This window comes from Meriones unguiculatus, chromosome 1 (genome assembly GCF_030254825.1).
Source record: "Meriones unguiculatus strain TT.TT164.6M chromosome 1, Bangor_MerUng_6.1, whole genome shotgun sequence".
NCBI lineage: Eukaryota > Metazoa > Chordata > Mammalia > Rodentia > Muridae > Meriones > Meriones unguiculatus.
Genome location: NC_083349.1, coordinates 161289128 through 161307148, shown reverse-complemented (window position 1 = coordinate 161307148; position 18021 = coordinate 161289128). Strand labels below are relative to the sequence as shown.

Below are 18021 nucleotides of genomic sequence, written 5' to 3'. Positions count from 1 at the left end.
CAACAGCCAAGACCTCTCCTCTCATCTTAACCTGCCACATCCCACTCCATCCTACTCCATCCCCGTCGGCACTGATAAATTCAAGAAGCGCTGGCAAGGCTTGGGGCTGGGAACAAGCTGGTTGGCGCTTCCTTAATCCCCAGCTGTTCTCACTAATAGAAATAATAGGTCCTGCTTCTTTCTATTTCAGAGGAAGCAGGGCTGTCTAGCTCTAGACTAGGTCTCCTGGCTGGCTGCTGTCCCTGTCCTAGCGAAGGGATGTTCTTGAACGGTCCCAGACTGGCTCAACAGGTCAGGCACTTTCAAGAACTGTCCCCGCCAGTCCTCCATGAACACACAACATCCAGCAAAAAGTCCATGTGGGTGTTGCCTCAGGAGCAAGTCATCAGTCTTGAGCTCTGCAGCTGGCTCAGCCAACCAGAAAAATTAAGACCACAAATCCTGCTAAACAAAGTAAATAAGCTTTTCAGCAGCTAGACGCTTCCAAGAGGGGCTTGCGTTGCAACAACACAAAGTATTAAACAAGAATACTGGGCGACTGCTGAATGGCCGCAATGGGCATGTGTGTTTCCTTCAAATACAAATAAACAGGAATAATTGTAAGTTGCCATGTGTACGTCAACTCCAAGGGAAGACATTTAACTCAGCAGGTAGGAGCTGTCGCCCTCTACTGGATGGAATGTCACAAGAATGCCATGACTTCATACTTGGCAGAGGCTGGGACGTTTTTTTACCTTCAAGGAAGGAGGTGATCGCTTTGGTGGTCATGATGAGTTTCCCATGGAGGGGGAGGAGGAGAAAGAGAAGAGAGAAGAAAACACAACAGGGAAGACACAGGCATCGCGGTGCTGCCTTGCAGAGTGCAGACAGAATCACCTGAACGCCTCCAGCGGCCCTCACGGGAGGTGCTCTTGCTAAGAGATTGCTTTAGCAAAGTATAAACCGGAGTCAGAAAGGGATAGGGATACGATTTGACTCTGGCTTTCTAATCCAACCCTAGAATGGCTTCCTTTTCACTCCTTCCTTATCTGCTGGGCTTTATTTAGATTTACTTAAACACTAATGGGGGAGGAGTGAGGGATTCTGGCTCTCTAAAACCAAGGGACTAGCAGAGAGCAGAGTATCTTCTATGAAGCTCTCTTAGGGCTGTAGAAAAAGAAGAAACTAATAATATCATGATGTCAAGACACTTTTATTTTTAATGCTGCATGGTGGCTCAAGCATTGTGGGAGTGACCGCTGGAGCAGGTCACGGAATGCACCTGATAACAGAGACAGCAAAGATTCCACTATGTGGAAGAGAACTCTGTCTGACTGTTATTCCTTTAAGCTCACCTGACCACTGGCACAGCGTGAGCTACTTCAGCCTGCAAACTGCCCAAATGTCCTTCTGTAGGAGAATGGTAGGCGCTACTTTGCTGCAAAAAGAAAGCAAGCATTGATTTGTGAAACAACTTGGGTGTATAGGAAGGGCATTATGGTGAGGAAAACAAGCCAATCTTAAGAGTGTACACTCCGATGCCAGAGAGCTGTGGTTGCCAAACTTCTTCATGCTGCAACCACGTAACACAGTCCCTCATGTTGTTGTGACCCCAACTATACAGCTACTTTCGTTGCTACTTTATACCTGTCATTTGCCACTGTTCTGAATTATAAATATCTGTGCTTTTCAATGGCCGTGAAAGGGTCGTTCTGCCCCATGCAGGTCCGTGACCCACAGGCTGAGGACCACCGCCGTAAATGAAGGCAGCACTGTGAAGGTGGAGAGTGGGAGACTGGCTGGCTGCTGCAAGAAAAGAGGAGAGAGCTGTGACCGCTGGGGGCGGGTCCTGTGCTGCTGGGGCAGCTCGGGGGGCCTGACACTGTGGTTGTGTGAATCTACCGCACAGAAAACACAGGAAGGTGCAAAAAGACTGTGTGTGAAGGCTCGAGAGTAGGAACGAACGCCATCTGCATGGTGCTGAACGACCCCGAGCCTGTCAAAGTTCTCACTTCATCAAGTGATCAATCGTTGCAGGCCAAGCAAGTTGGGGGGTTGCTGGGCTTTCTCTGCACTGTTGTTAGGATTTACTGCAATCTGTAATTATTTCAAAATGGAAAGAAGGCAAAGACAGTAGAGAAGGCGTCCTTAGAGCTGCTGAGCTGCCGAACCACTCAACAGTCCTGCTGTTAGGTCTTGTTTTGCCTGTTTGTCCAACACAGGGTCTCATTCTGGATCACAGGCAAGATTGGAGTCCGCTCTGCAAGTTAGACGGGCCTCAGACACCCAAGGGATCCTCCTACCTTAGCCTCCTGAGTGTTGGGCTCAGCGCGGAACTGCCATGCCTGACTTCCTGCCCTTACTCTGAGGTCCTGGGCTTTGGAAGCTGGTGTGGTGGGAAGACAATGAGACAGTGACAAGGAGCCATACATGTAAGACCCTGCTGTTCTACAGCTGTATGAAATAAAGAAGGCAGAAACCAGGATCCTAACAAAAACCGAGTTTGCAGATCAAAGAAAAAGCCCTGCATTGAAAACCTACTCTCTGAAGACAAGACCTAGAGCCTCAATCATGGAGAAAGCATTCGAGCCAGGAAGCACAGCAGGCAGGACCCTCACCCCACGGCCCCACTCCCAGCAATGGGGCTCTAGTGGGTTCAATGGAACTATAACAGTTTGAGTGACAGCTGCTCTCAGGGGTGAGGACGCAGCAGAAAAACCTGGGGCGAACAGAGCCTGAGGTACCGTGTGTCACCTTGGAGAGCCTGTGGTGGGATTCACAGTGCAGCTGTGAGGATATGTTCTGTAAGGACAGAACATGGGGGAGGAACTCCATCAATGCTAAGCCGGAATGTTAAGCCCATGTTTGGAGATCGGATTGGCTGGGCCTCCAGGCTCTTCCAGCACTGATGTCCAGCACTGCCATGAGTCATCTAAGCTGATCTAGTCACCGAATCAGCAGCCATGGGTGCTCTCTGCTCTCTGTTTCCTGGCAGCCAACATGAAATCACCTAGTTTTGTGCCAAGTAGTTGACATTCATCGCGGACAGCTTATGTTATTGACTATAGTTTTATGTGTCTTGTCCCAAAACTAAATTTCAAGTTTCCCCTGAGACCATAGTTGACTGTTACTTATAACCCTTGATGCTCTTTCACACAACACATGTAACAGCAAATTTTAACGGAACAGAGTTCAGTGACAGAAAAAAATTAACAATTTTAGTTTAAATTTTTAATAAGTTTAACCATTTGAATGTACAAGAAGTTCTACAAAGTAAAAACTACCACAAAAATCAATATAACAATAGCAAGTTGAGTAGTATATTTGTCAAATACATGGAAGATAACCGTGCAGGCATGGATGAGCACAAAGCAAAGCCAAACAGATGACTGACAAGTACGAGAAAAGACAGGCACGGGTCGTGTACTTGGCAGACACAGGACCAAGAGAGGTAATCTACCAGATCAGCAAACACCAGCATGACACCAGTGTTGGTGATGATGTGAGCGAAGGGTCACTCCTATCCTCTGCTCATTCCCAGAAATGATGACAGCGGAGACGGAGTAAAGTTGTATCATACCGGATACCGTAGCTCAGCTATTGGGAACAACGTGAATAGGCGTCTCTGAGGCAAACGTGGTCGCCTTCCTGTATACAGCCCGCGGTGCGGCTGGATCGTATGGGAGTTCTATCCTCGGGTTCCTGAGGGAGTTTCTGTGCCAGCCTGCATGGTAACTGCATTAATTTACACGCCCGCCAGTAGAGTTCGAAGGCTTGTCCCCAACCCTGCACCCTCCCCGGCACGTGATGCTCTTTATCTTCTGAACTTCACCGTTAGGCCAGGGGCAGATGGACTCTCGGTGTTGCATTTCCCAGGTAGCTAAGGGTGTTGAACATGTTCTCCATGTATTTAATCAGCTGTTTGTATGTGTTCATTTGGGAAGTCTGCTCGTGGCCACTGCCCACTTGTTGGGTTATTTGCGCTTGTACAGTTCAATTTTGGGTTCTTTTGTTTTGCTGTTCTTTACAGTCTAGACAAACCTCCCACTGGGTAAATATTTAGAAAACCATGGCTGTCTCCCAACTGCTTCTTTGGCTGAGCAAGAGCTCTAAGCAGATGCTGTAGGATTTTCCTGTTGCTGCGGTGAAACATCATGACCAAAAGCAACTTGCAGAAGGAAGAGCTTGTTTGGGGTTATGGTTCCAGAGAGAGAGTGATGGTGAGGGAGGCATGGCAGCAAGTGGCCGGGCCAGGAAGCTGAGAAATCACATCTCTATTGACAGGAAGGAAACAAAGAGCGTGGGATGGAAACGGGATGCAGCCACAAACGCTCAAAGCCCGTCCCCCGTGAGATATTTCCTCCAACAAGGCTCCGTGTCCTAATGGTTTCATGTCCTCCCAACACCGCTACACCGACTGGTACCAAGTGTTCAAATGAGGAGCCCATGAGGGCGCTTCTCAGTCAAACGATGCCCACACACAGACCAGAGGCGGAGGAGTTACATTGTACATTCACGATGGAGCTTCGCTCAGTCGTAAAGAAGACAGAAATCGTGCCCTCTAAAGGAAAATGGATAGAAACAGAGACGATCATATTGAATGAAACGAACGAATAAATCAGTGAAATAAGTCAGCTCAGAAGGACTAACATTGCGTGGTTTCAATAGTGGGTAGAAGTTCAGACGAAGGAGGAAGGAAAGCAAAAAGTAAAAGGAGAATTACCGGGACGCAGAAAGGGATTGGGAAGGGAGGAGGTACTCAGTAAAGATATTATCAGAGTGGGTTGCACGCATATATAGCACTCGTTTTAAAACTCGTTTAATTTGGGGTTTCTTAAAGCCTCTCCCTTCCAAGCCCCCAACCCTAGGTAGAAGAGAGAGGGTTAGTGGAGACAGGGGGCCACAGACCCTTTTACTTCTCCCAGCTGTTCAGAGTTGATGGGTTATTTTGGGAGTATACCAATCTCCATCAACAACAAACGCAGCAAGCAGTCTCCTCCAAGCCTCTGCATCGAGACATTTCTCTCCATCTGTCAAACCGCCACACCTTCCGACTCTGGTCTCTCCAAACTGCCACAGGTTGCCTTTCTCTGGGCTCTTCTATTTCTCTTTCTCAGAGTCCTAGGCCACACCCCACAGACCTTACCAGGTAGCAAAGACCACGCCCTGCAGGAGGCAATCATCAGCTGTGGACAAACCAAAGCCCAAACTAAAATCCCACATTTGGGATTAAAACAAAAACATATTTCATAACACGACTGAGTTTTTAAAGAACCCAAAACTTCTATTACATGCATATGATGAAATGTTATCCTGAAACCCTCCACCTATGTATGGGTAACGCATGCTGATAAAAAAATATAGGTAGGAAAATTGATAGTAGGCAATAAAGCTCTTCTATATGTGCCCAAATCATTCATTTGTGAAGTGTTTTTGTTTTTGTTTTACAATTACTTCTTTATTGGAGCAGGTAGCCTGCATGTTCACGGCACTTAGGAAGAGGTCAGAGGACAACTCGGAGCAGTTGATTCCCTCCTTCTGCCATGTGCTTCCGGAGCTCAAACTCGGGACGTCAGGCTTGGCACCAAGCCTATACCCCTGCTGAGCCGTCTCAGCAGCCACTTGAGGCGTTTGTTTAAAATAACAACACTAATAAGGAAGCTAATACAAGAATGCTCCTTTTAGGGCCTGGAAAGATAGCTCAGCAGTTCAGGGCACTTACAGAAGACCCAAGTTTGGTTCCCAGCACTCACGTGACAGCTAACTGCCTGTAATTTCATTTCCAGGGGAGCATTCTTCTGGCCTTCAAGGGCACTGTACACACGCGGACCCAGACAAACACCCATACATATAAAATAAATTAATCTTAAAGGTTATTCGCCATGGGGTTATTGCTAAGCTGTAAATTTGGTTGTCTATTAATAGAAAACTTAATAAGCATCAGCTTTTATCAATGAAGTATTATATTACATATAAAAAATGAACTAGATTTGTAAATCTCTAAGATAACTTATTGATTCATGTCAAGTATCGGAACAATAAAAGGACCTGTACAGCATAATAACAGCTGTTATTTTTGTTTGTTTGTTTGTTTGTTTGTTTGTTTGTTTGTTTGTTTTTCAAGACAGGGTTTCTCTCTGTAGCCTTGGCTGTCCTAGACGCAATTTGTAGACCAGGTCAGCCTTGAATTCACAGAGATCTACCTGCCTCTGCCTCCCCCGAGTGCTGGGATCACAGACGTGCACCACTGTGCCAGCCTGTTATACATTTTTAAAACAAAAAAAAATAATTTTGCTCACAGATATATAGCAAGTTGTTTTAAAATGTTCCCACATTTTCTTTCTTTTCTTTCTTTTTTTTTAATTTTCTTTTTGAGGAACAAGAATGGGATTGAACAAGAATACAAATGAAACTGCATCTATATTTTGTGTCTTTAAAAAGATGGATTGATGGAGCTGTAGAGCCTGCTCAGTGGCTCACTGCTGCTCTAGCAGTGACCTGACCTCTCTTCCCAGCTCCCACATGGTAGCTCACAGCAAACTCCAGCTTCAGGGGCTCCAAACCCCTTTTTTCTCCCAAGGCCAATGCAGACTTGTGGTGCACAAACATACACACAGACAAGACACATTAGTAAATAGGATAAATAAACCATAAAATCTTTTAAGGGACTGGAGAGATGGATGGCTCAGTAGGTAACAGCACTTGTCGCTCTTGCAGAAGACATGGTTTTGATTCTCAGCACCCATGAGGCAGCTCACAACCATCTGTACCTCCAGTTCCAGGGAATCGGATGCCCTCTTCTGACCTCTGCTGGTACCAGCCACTCCTGTGGTACACATAAATACTTGCAAACAAAACACACACACACTCGAAAGAAACCAGAAAAAAAGAAAACTTAAAGGGATAAAAAGACATTGAAGCATCTTTGGGGAGGAGCTGAGAGGAGTTAGATGAAGGGAAACCATAATCAGAATATGCTGTATTAAAAAAAAATCTATTTTTTAATTAAAAAAAATGATAGGTTTTATGGAGCAGAAAAGCTTTTCAATGTAAATGCAAATTTTAAGCATTTAAATGTAAATGTCAATCTATAATGCCTGGTTTAATAAGCAAAAGTATGGATCATATGCACAATTTGGCATATAGCCATTGTGTAAGAGGAGGCCTGTAGCCTTGAGAAAACTCTGAGTAGGACCTCAAAGTGAGCTGTGTCCATGTGCTAGCCATGCTGCTCCATGACAGCCGCCAGCTCCTAGATTCCTCAGCGCAACATCAGGCATAACTTACTGTGACCATTTCATTAATTTACCAGATTCTGTGATTTGATCAAACTCAAGTCTTTGTTGGTGAGAGATCCAGGAAGTGGGCCCTTGCTGGGTCAATGTCAAGTCACATGATTTTTACATTGAGCTACAAGGAGTTGTGGAATGAAGAAATGCAAGAAGTTGCTACAGAGATGGGGTCAGGTTTGCGGAGAAAGCCTGAGCCGACCCTGAAGCTGCGCCCAGTGATGTTCTTAAATGCGTTTGCCATTGAGTTTCCTGAAAGAGGGAAGCGAGTAAGAAAGCTGACGGCAGCTGCTCACAGCATGTAGAGTAGGTGATTCCTTCTTCTTCACTCAGGCCAGCAGAGCACAGATGGTAAGTAGGCAAGAATCGTTTCTCGTACAAAAGGAACCTTTAGACCTGAGGATTTTGTGGGAAGCTCATGGCATGTAAAGACCGTACTTTTTCGCTCTGTTAAAATTGTCAAGACCTGGTGTGTGACTGTTGGGACAGTACTATTGTTCGTGCAGACGATGAGAGGTAAGACTTGTGTTTGACAAGAGGGACACAGGTGAGGGACGCTGGCCTGGAGTCTCCCATAGGGAGTGAACTTCAGCCAGGAAGCTGCAGATCCACCATGATGGAGGAGGCTGGATGAGGCACCCTGGCCTTCCCAGGGAGGAGGTAAGCACAGCGGGAGGTCACAGGCAAGAGACTTAGGGTCACACCCAGGGCATCACTTTAGGTGGGCTGGGGTTAGGCTGGTTTGAGGCAGTGGCAGAGGTGGTGCAGAAATGGGGAGACCAGTCAGGGGCAAAGGCCTCCACTCTGCAAAGAAATTCACTGTTAAAAACGTGTTTCCAAAGCTGGACACTGTACAAACTGTTCAGAGCTATACAGTTACTGACTTATTTTTGCCAGAATCCTGAGGCCTTGTCTTTGAGACCCGGGAAGGGAAAAGCTTTACTAGATACAGCAAATGAACAAATACTCACATACACACATTCACATGCAGGTATATACAGATACAAATAAGCAAGGAAGGAGGAGCCCAGAGCCTGGACCAGTCAGAATCATGATGCAGCAGCCTACTCCGGGTCCCCTGCTGGGCTTTAAATATAGCCGCAAGTATCCTAAGGAGGAAGGGAGGCAGCGAGTAGCTAGCCCAGAAGAGAAGGAGGCGATGTGATCAGAGGAAGGAAAGATGCAGCCACCAACCATGGAACTCCAGAAGCCAGAGAAGAAAGAACAAGCTAGAGCAGTGATTTTCAACCTCCCTAGTGCTGCGACCCTTTAATACAGTTCCTCATGCTGTGGGGACCCCAACCGTAAAATCGTTTTCGCTGCCACTTCATATCTGTAACTTTGCTACTGTCATGAGTCATATTGTATATCTCTGATAGGTGACCCCTGTCATGACCCACAGGTTGAGAACCGCTGAGCTGGAACCTCCAACAGGAAGGTGGCCCTGATGCTGCCTTGAACTCCAAGGGAGACTAATACGGAATGTCTGGCTCCATTATCTTGAGAGAATAAGCCTTTGTTATTTTAAGTTGCCAACTCTGGCTTAATTCTTTACAACGGCTGTAGAAAACTAACGTAACAAAGTAACATTCATATTTAGGAAACAGTCACCACAAAGCCTTGTCTATAAAAGTCGGAGTCAATCAACAGCAGTTTAAACAGTCATGACAGTTTATCTAGTATACTGTGCAACTGTTATAAATAAAATGAGGCCAAGGAGACAGCTCAGTGGGTAAACTGCTTGATATGCAAACCTGAAAACCTGAGTTCAAATCCGCAGACCCCAGAAATGCTGGGCAAGGTAGCATCTTGTAATACATCTGTAATCCTCCTACAGAAAGCCAGGAGCAGAGACAAGTCCTCAGGGGCTTATGGGCCGCGTAGCCTGGCGTATGTAGCGCCACAGAAAAGAGACGGAAGACAAACACCTAGGCACAAAGTTGACCTCTGACCTCCACATGTTCAAGGGGGCACATGTGTGCCTGCACTCATTCATACATATGGAAATACAAACACACACACAGATTTTTTTAAAAGAAAACTGAAGGTTATTGACGTGGCCTGTGTTCATGATACGCTTACAATGTGGTTAACAAATCCAGTCATGGTATTTTCATACTGAATTTTTCACTCTTTATATTTATTTATATTACGATACAAAGGTTGTAGGTGCACCGGGTGCGTGCAGTTCCTGAAAAGTCCAGAAGAGGGCACCAGACCCCCTGGAACTGGAGTAACAGGCAGTTGGGAGCCACCTCTGTGGATCCTGGGACCCGATCGCAGGTCCACTGCAAGACCAGCCGGCGCTCTTCACCACTGACCAATCTCTCCAACCCACAGACTGGATTATTTTTTCGAGACAGGTTCTTGTGAGGCCCAGGCTAGAGTCAAAGGTGCTCTGTGGCTGAAGATGACCTTCTGCCTCCACTTCCTGACTGAAGGGAACCAGACCTCAGTTTCCTGATCTGAATGCTGTCCCCCTGGCAGTCTGTGTTGCTAAGTGGCACGAAGCACGGTTCGGACTTCCCTCTCTCTCCCAAGTCGGTCTGGTTCCTGATTTGTAGGACGTTTTTGATGAGCTGGACCTGCCGCCTGCGCTCCTTTCCCTCGTTCCTCAGTGCTCAGGGGTGTGGTGGGACTTTCCGTTCTGGGCTGTTCCTGTGTCCAGGCGAGCTTCACTATTCCTAAATCCTCACAACGGAAACACCTCTTTTTCTGCAGTGTCTCGGCTCTAGCTTCACAGTTCGCTTTGCTGTTGTGTTTACCCTCCTACGTAATCTGCAGAGGCTCCCATCTTTATGGTGTTCACCTTCCTAAATAAGACCGGGTGCGATCCCCACTGTTCCGGGGTGTGCGAAATTTTAAAGATGTCTTCACATGTTTTGGATATAAGCTGTGGTTTAGATGAAGGCCAACCCCCAAAACCTTCATGTTGAAGTCTTGGTTCCCATTAGTGGTGCTGCTGGGAAGTGGTCAATCATTAGGGGGTGGGGCCTAGTGCGAAGAAGTGATTTTGATGGGGGTGTGAAGAATGTGACGTTGGGACCTTTCCCATTCTGCTTCTCTCCCTCGCTCTCACTCTCCCTCCCTCTCTCCCTCTGTCCCTCCCTCTTTTCCTTTCTCCCTTTTTTCCTTCCTCCCTCTATCCCTCACAGAGCAGCTCCATCTACCGCGAGCTTCTGGTCATAACGCACAGCCTCACCGCTGAGCGATAGCAATGTGCCAGTCAAACAGAGCCAGAAACAGCTAAAGCTGTGAGCCAAAAATATTTTATCATCATAAGCTGATCACCTCAGGTACTTTATCACAGTGATGGAAAACTGATACAGCACCTTTATGAAATTTATTCCCAAGTATTGTATCTCCTTTATTACTATTAAATTTGAGATTTTAAAATATATTTTCTGATGGTATCTTAAGACGTAAGGCCCGTCCTTGTAAGGCCCGTCCTTGCTCTTTATTAACTCTGTGCTCTGTCACATTACTGAATTTTTAATTTTTTATCTCTTTTTCTCTCAGATGGTTCTTGTGAAAAGGGCGTTCGGGAACCAGACAGAATCTTCTACAAATAGCAGTCAGTTTGCTTCTTTCACTCCAATTTTCATAGCTCTGTGTGTTCAGTTATCGGATGCTATCAGTTTGTGTGTTCAACAACATAATTTTCAAAGTGGTATCCACCTAATCATCTTTATTCCAATAGGAATTCAACAGGCATTAAATATGGTCTGCGTGGCATTGCCAATGACACACATGACTCTTATTAATATCTCAAGTATTTTATCAAGAATCAACCTGAGATTGTATCAAAGGGTCTAGAAAGAAACAATTCATTTATGTATTTCTTGATCATGTCGTCAGTTGTGCATGCAGAGACGGTTAATCGTGACTGTCAGCTTGATGAGATCTGAGATGATTAAGAAACACACCCTCAGGTAGGTCTGTGAGGTCATTTCCTGGAAGGATTAATGAAGGCAGAAGACCGTCCCCCAGAATGGGCAGCGCCCTCCTGCACCAGCACAGCTATAAAAGGGTTCGAGGAAAGTGGAGTCACTTTTGCCCGCCTGCACTCACGCCCTGTGGTGGGTGCATCTCCTCCATTTCTGGTTCTGCTGATAACATCTTCTGTTGACATCAAGACACAGACCAGTGACTCCTCAGGAATCCTCTAGACCTTTAGTGCTGTATCAAGACTTCTGAGACACCCAGGAGTATGGACTAAGCAGCTACTGGATTCTCAGCCTTTCTGGTGCGCTGACAGCCACTGTTGGACCCAGCCCATCTCATGTAAGCCGATCAGGTGGATCCCCTTTGTAATAAATAGATATTCACTCTTTTGGTCCTGCTGCTGTAGAGAACCCTAGGGCATTACTTAGCTATGTTTCCATTTTAGTGTTTTCTATTTTGGGATTTTAAGATAAATACTTATTAAAAAGATAACTATTTTTCAGTCTTTCAGTTCTGCTATTAATAGCTAAAATTGTAAGTTACGTTTGTAAAAATTGGATATTTTCCTTCCTTGGCTCTGCTCTCTGGTTTTTCTAAGCTATGAAATTTTTTTTAACATAATGATGTGGTAGAATTCCCCATGAAACATTTTGGGCCTGGTGTTTCTGTGGTGGATTGCTCTTTGACAACTTTGCATCTTCTGTGGGGATATATTGGTTTGGATGCTCTTTCTTTTCTGGGGTCATTTTGCAAGTGTGCTTTTCTGAAACCCGTCCCTTGCATGTGATGTCAAATTCATTTGCATTTGATGATGCATCAAATAACGGAGAGCACATTTTTATGAGTTTTTAATTCCCTCGATTTCTATCTTTATCATTTCTCAGTTTTACAGACAAGCAGGAATATTCTATTATATAGCCGATAGAAAGGAAAAGCTCTTTCAGCTACAATTCAGCATCTGGAGTCATACTGACCAACTGAACAATTTTCACTTGAAAAACAACAACAAAACTCTCTACATAGGAACAAAAAAAAGTAGGCCACAACATCAAAGATTTAATAATACGTTTTAGGAAACAGGAAATTATGTAATGAATCTTGCAGAGGTATTATGGGGGCGGGGCACATGCATGGGGATCAAACCCAAGGTCTGATATAGCTAGGAAAATGCTTCGCCATTATGCTACATCCCCTGTCCTCACATTTTTCTTTTTATTATTATCATTGTCATTATTTACAATTTATTTGCTTTGTATCCCACTTGTAGCCCCCTTCCAAGTTTCCTTCCTGTCCCACTCTCCCTCCCTCTTCCTCCCCTATCCTTCTTTCCTAGTCCACTGATAAGGAGAAGTCCTCCTTCCCTAATGCCTGACCCTAGCCTAACAGGTCCCATCGGGACTGTCTGGATCCTCTTCCTCTGTGGGCTGGCTAAGTCAACCCACCAGGGAGAAGTGATCAAGGAGCAGACAACCAAGTTCATGTCAGAGACTGTCTCTTCTCCCCTTACTAGGGTGTCCACATAGAGACTGAGCTGCCCATGGGCTACATCTGAGCAGGAGATCTAGGTCCTCTCTATGTATGGTCTTTGGTTGATGCATCCGTCTCTGCAGTTCTCCCCTTGGCCCTGCTTTTTTGGCTTTGTTGAAGTGTTTGTGTGGCTCCTGTCCCCTCTAGGTCCTTTCATATCCCCCTTCTTCCATAAGGCTCCCTGCGCTCTGACACTGGACCTTGTTATGTAGCTCAGACTGGCCTCAAACTGTTGATCATTTCACATCTGTCTCCTGAGAGCTGCGGTTTCAACTATGCATGCACCTGTAGAAGATACATTGCAAGTATCTGTAAACACATTACAGAAACTAAGGCTTGTAGGAACTAAGCAAGATATATGGCCGTATAATTCAGGGAAAGACGGCATATTAAACACGGAATTTCTAGAAGACACTCCCCACACACATGACACATAAAGAAAAGACACTACGGCTTCCTCCCCCCCCCTTTTTAAGACAGGGTTTCTCTGTGTAGCCTTGGCTGTCTTGGACTCACTTTGTAGACCAGGCTGGCCTCAAACTCACAGGGATCTACCTGCCTCTAACCTCCCTGAGTCACCGAGGCTACTTTGAAGTGAACCTTTGAGGATGGCTGAAAGTTTGTTTCAGGACCCCATGGAACCTGTGCATATCCTCAGGGTCCTGTAGCTAGGACAACAGAAATGCTGCGTGGGTAAATGGTATTCCGCAGTGTTTAGGAAACAATGGCAAGAAAAACAGTCCATAAGCATCCTGTCAGTACAGCACCAACCACGGGGTGCCTAATCACACGTAGTACTTACTTGGCTGAACTCCAAGATACTGAAATGGGAAATACAGAGGGTGTGCTGTATGGGCAGAAACTGACAGAGTTTGATCCCATGAGCCCTGCAGTGTGGCCTACGGGAAAAAAAGCTTGCATGTTGCAGGTAGAACCAATCCACATGTATCTAAGGAGGGAAACGCTTTGACCCCTGACATTCCACCTGCAGAAACATAAGCTCCCCTCCTGGCCAGCAGGGAGCAACAGCCAAGGGCAGCTTCTGACACCAGCTCTGCTTACAGCGAGCTCCGTGAACCCTCACCGGAAGGGGACAGTTTTCACACAGTGGAGGACAGGAGCCGCTACATGCTCACACTTGTTGCTATTGGCCAGAGTGTCCTCACAGCTGTTTCTCTGTCCCGGCTTCCACATGGAGGGATCTCTCAGCTCACACCACTCAGCGGCCCCAGCCATCTGATCTCAGCAACACAACACCTCAAACAATGAGAAACCACAGCCGAGGACGCTCCTCCCTCCCCTAATGACTTTAAGATGTGACACGAAGTTGCCCTCTCCTCCCTCTTCTAATTCAAGCCACTCTGCTAATTCTGTGACCCTCCGATGTGATTGCCTTCGCTGTAAAATTTTTGTTGACGTGTCTTTCACTTCAAATCTATGCCACGTTTCTAGAGAAAGCGTTTGTGCAAAAGTGATTCCCTCCCCCCCCCTTTTTTAGGGCGCACCACCTACCTGCGAATACAGTCTGAATTCTAACTGGCCATAGGAACAGAGCCATGAGCTTTTTTCATCAAAAGTGGTCACGATCCTAAGAGAAGATGTCCCATGCCAATCTCATTTCTTGCCATGCCCCATCCCCACCTCCAATCACTGCAGCCTTATGTAAATAATAATAATAATAATAATAATAATAATAAACAGCATCTATAGGGTTAACTCCCCAGCAAACTATTTTGCTGACCCAGTGTGAGATGGACTGGAGCAAATTCAATTTAGCCGCAGTCAACAGGAAAGTAGGAAGGAAAATAGGATTTAACAAACAAAGCATTTTTTGAAAAATAGGTGGAGGGGAGTCCACAGCAGGAAATAATTATTTGGGCAATTGTTCACTTTGTTAAAGGACTGGCCCGGGATGAATATCCATCGGGACGCTCTGCTGTGCTCATGGTTTCTCTGCAACACCCTGTCTGCTCTAATTAGCTACAAAAGTGGTTCTCCGGGCTGGAGAAACGTGTGACTGTGGTGTGTGTCGGGGGAGCGAAGGCAGATGTCACTGCAAGCGCAGTCTGGCACCAGCTCGCTCCGGTGAAACCTCCAGCGTCTGGCCGGAATGGAATCAATACGAAGGGAAGCCCGCATGCCAACACAAGTGGTTTACAAAAATAATTCCCTGACCATTCCATCTGCCTCGGATTAAGCATGTTAAACGGCTCCCTTCGAGTTAGCATTTCCAACATACAGATATACATAAATAAACAAAGCCACACATTTGATCAAGTATTTGCATTTGAAAAACAAAACCTCCTCACCTCCCTCCTCAGCTCAGACTCTTTCATCTCTCCCTTCACTCTCCCCCTTAGAACATTTACACTGAAAACATGAAATCTGAAAGAAACTCCGAAGAGAAGCAAGAACCCCCTTTGGAAAGGAAAGTGAAAATAATATTTTCAGAATTAAAAAAAAAAAACTTTCAATATGTAAGAGGAGTCTATAGCCTTGCCCCAAGAAGAGTCAGCCCAAGGTTCAACTGGTGTGACAAGCAGAAGGGGCCTGGAGAGCCCGGGCCTAACAGCTTACTCTGTTCTCTGCTCCCGCTGTGGGTGCCGAAGGCAAACCAGTAATCTCTTGATACACAACCACCTCGCAGCATGGAAAAATCCACTAACACACTTCAAGTCACTTAAATTAGAAACCAAGAGGGTGGTGTGACACAGATAAATCCATTCAGCAGTGAATCCATTCAGCAATCGCGCCCCAATTCGTGCACAATTCTCGATAACCCAAACACCACCCTGAGAAACAAGTTATTTTGTTAGTGCCCTGTTGGAACAGGGGAGACCGCTGAGGCACAGCATAGGAAGGTAGGCCACTCAGGGTCACCAGCCAGGAGGGACAGGAAACCTGGGTTGGGGTCTGGACACATGACTCCGGGTCCTACTGTCTCCTGCTCCTCTGTGTACACAGGAAAAGCAAAAGCGTCTTGGAGCCATTTCTCAGAGCCGGCCTTAGGAACAGGCGCTCTGGCTGGAGGCCTCTGCTTCCCTCGGCTTCCCTGGGCTGTGGGTTCTGAGGGGTTCTGTGCCCAGTTTGTCCTTTGCTGCCACACTGTGCCTGCATCTTCACCTGCATGAAGAACTGTGGCCTGGGATGGTTAGACAGACAGGAAGCTGCCTGTGTCCTGGGAGCCAAATCCTGGGCTGAGTTAAGTAAAGACACTTTTGGAGGCTTCAAGTTCCAGCTTGTGAGCTCAGCTCGGTGGGACCTTTTGTCCCTGTTCCCACACACTGCTTAGGTGCCGGCTGCCCTACAGGATCAAGGATCCCGCACGGCTTCTCCTGCGTTAAGCCTGCATGTGAGGGCCAGGCTGGTGGCTGTTTGGGGGGCCTGACTCCAGCAGGCGGCCATGGGTAAAGGGGGTTCAAAGGCCACTTGGGCGTTTCAGGGTGCCTGTACTCAAGGAACTATAGGACCAACCGCTAGAACATTGTCCTGACTGTAACGCTTTGGGACTTGCCTAGCGGCAGTCCGGGCTGGAGAGTTTCCAGCACCCAAGGTTGAGCAAGGGAGGTGAAAAGCCGGTCTAACATTTCCATTTACCTACTCAGTCTGTCTGAAGAAGTGTCATTAATTCGAACCATCTCAACCGAGGCTTGATGATGTGTGAGAGCGGAAGCCGCAGCACCAGGCCTCTCGTATCCTGAGGACTCTACATGCTTGCAGCGATCGATGATTTCCCCCACCCCTCCACCCACTCTGCAGACGTGCCGCGAAAACCACCCGGAGCTGACCACTAATGCGCACGTGTGCGCGTGCGCGCGCACCCGGCTCCTGCGGCCGGCCGCTGCGTGCTGCTCGTCCCCACACCTTTCCCTGGCTGCCGCCATCTGCTCCTGCTCCTCCTTCCCCCCACGTCCTCCCGCAGGGAGACCTCAGGACCCAGGCTCCAAGAGAAGAAAATCCGGGAAGCTGGGGTCTTCTCTCTAGGAAATACCTCCACGTCAGCCGCTTGCTCAGCTTGGCTTGCTTCTTGATGCTAATACTTTTCTTAGGCGGCGGCAGAGCTCTTGCTGAGATGCTAGCTTGCCTTGATAACGCTGAATTTTGCAGCCAGAAGGAAAATCCATCCCTTTCTGGGACCGAGTCTGAAAACTTAGCGGCGCATAACTTTAATATTTTAGTTGATAATGTGCCACGGACTCAGAACTTTCCATTTCCTCTCTGTCCTTTTTTTCCAGTGACTTCAAAGGCCTTTATTAAATGTATCAGAACCTGAATATGAGTTGTAATGCTAAAAGTGATTTTTTTTTTTAAATTACACTAGACCCATTCAGATGAGTCCTGTGCTCCTCGGGGTAGACTCTTGTGCAGGATTGGATCTTAGCTGCAGCGAGCCCCCCTCCTCCTTCGCAGGTGCTGCCAACACACACATATATTCGGGTATTTGCACAAGAAGGGCTTTCGCAATTTCATTTTGCGTACGCACGTCATTTCGAACATCTTTCGTGGTGTCATGCTAAAATTTGTGGGGAAAAAAAAATCCCAAAAGTTGAGTGTCAGGTTTGATAGCTTTAGAAAATGGGCCAGTTGAGCTAGGCAGAGTGTTGGGCGCCTGTCATTCCTGCACCCCCAGGGGGCTGAGGCAGGAAACGGTCCAGTCTCAAAACAAGAGCGATTAACAGCACTAAGGTAGCTGGAGGACAGAGCCGATGGTCCTTGACTTAAGGATTTGACTGACAGAGGTTTGGCTTTAGGAGGGTGTTAAAGCCTACCCACGAAATCACATTCATTTCCACTTTCAGTCCACTGTCTAATAATGCACACAAAGCATTTTGTTGTAAAGCAGACTTTGTACCAGATGATTTGCACAACTGTGCCCTGCCATGAAGTCTGAAAGATGCACATATTACGTGGGTAGGGATGTCACTATGATGGGGGGGTGGACCTGTATTTGAGGGTTCAGATAAGATCCCTCTAGAGCAGATTCCTGACTGGAGCAGACGCTGTTGCATGAACGCAATGACAAGAGGCACGCTGTTCTGAACAAGCCAGGCATCCCTGGCTAAGTGACGAGCAGCGACATGTGGAACCCCCTGCTTCCTCGTGAACAAAACAGAGATATTAATAGCTACCTCGCCCAGTTCCCAAAGCCATCAGAAGGTGAGTTCCTGAGGGTGGCTTCAAATGCGTCCTCAGAAGTCATCTGAATCAGAGTCCGGGGCCCAGAATGGATCCAAGCAGAACCTTCCCGAACAGTGAGGATGCAATGTTGCTGGAAGCGTGC

General features: G+C 46.8%; 1 long non-coding RNA gene across 1 annotated transcript; it reads right to left on the bottom strand.

Moving 5' to 3' along the window:
• Nucleotides 1-3195: 3195 nt before the first annotated feature.
• LOC132652255 (uncharacterized) lies at nucleotides 3196-16581 on the bottom strand. The gene is made up of 2 exons (XR_009589725.1): nucleotides 16338-16581; nucleotides 3196-4540 (listed from the first exon to the last, which is right to left on the bottom strand). It is a non-coding gene; the product is annotated as an uncharacterized LOC132652255 (long non-coding RNA).
• Between the last annotated feature and the right edge of the window lie 1440 nt (nucleotides 16582-18021).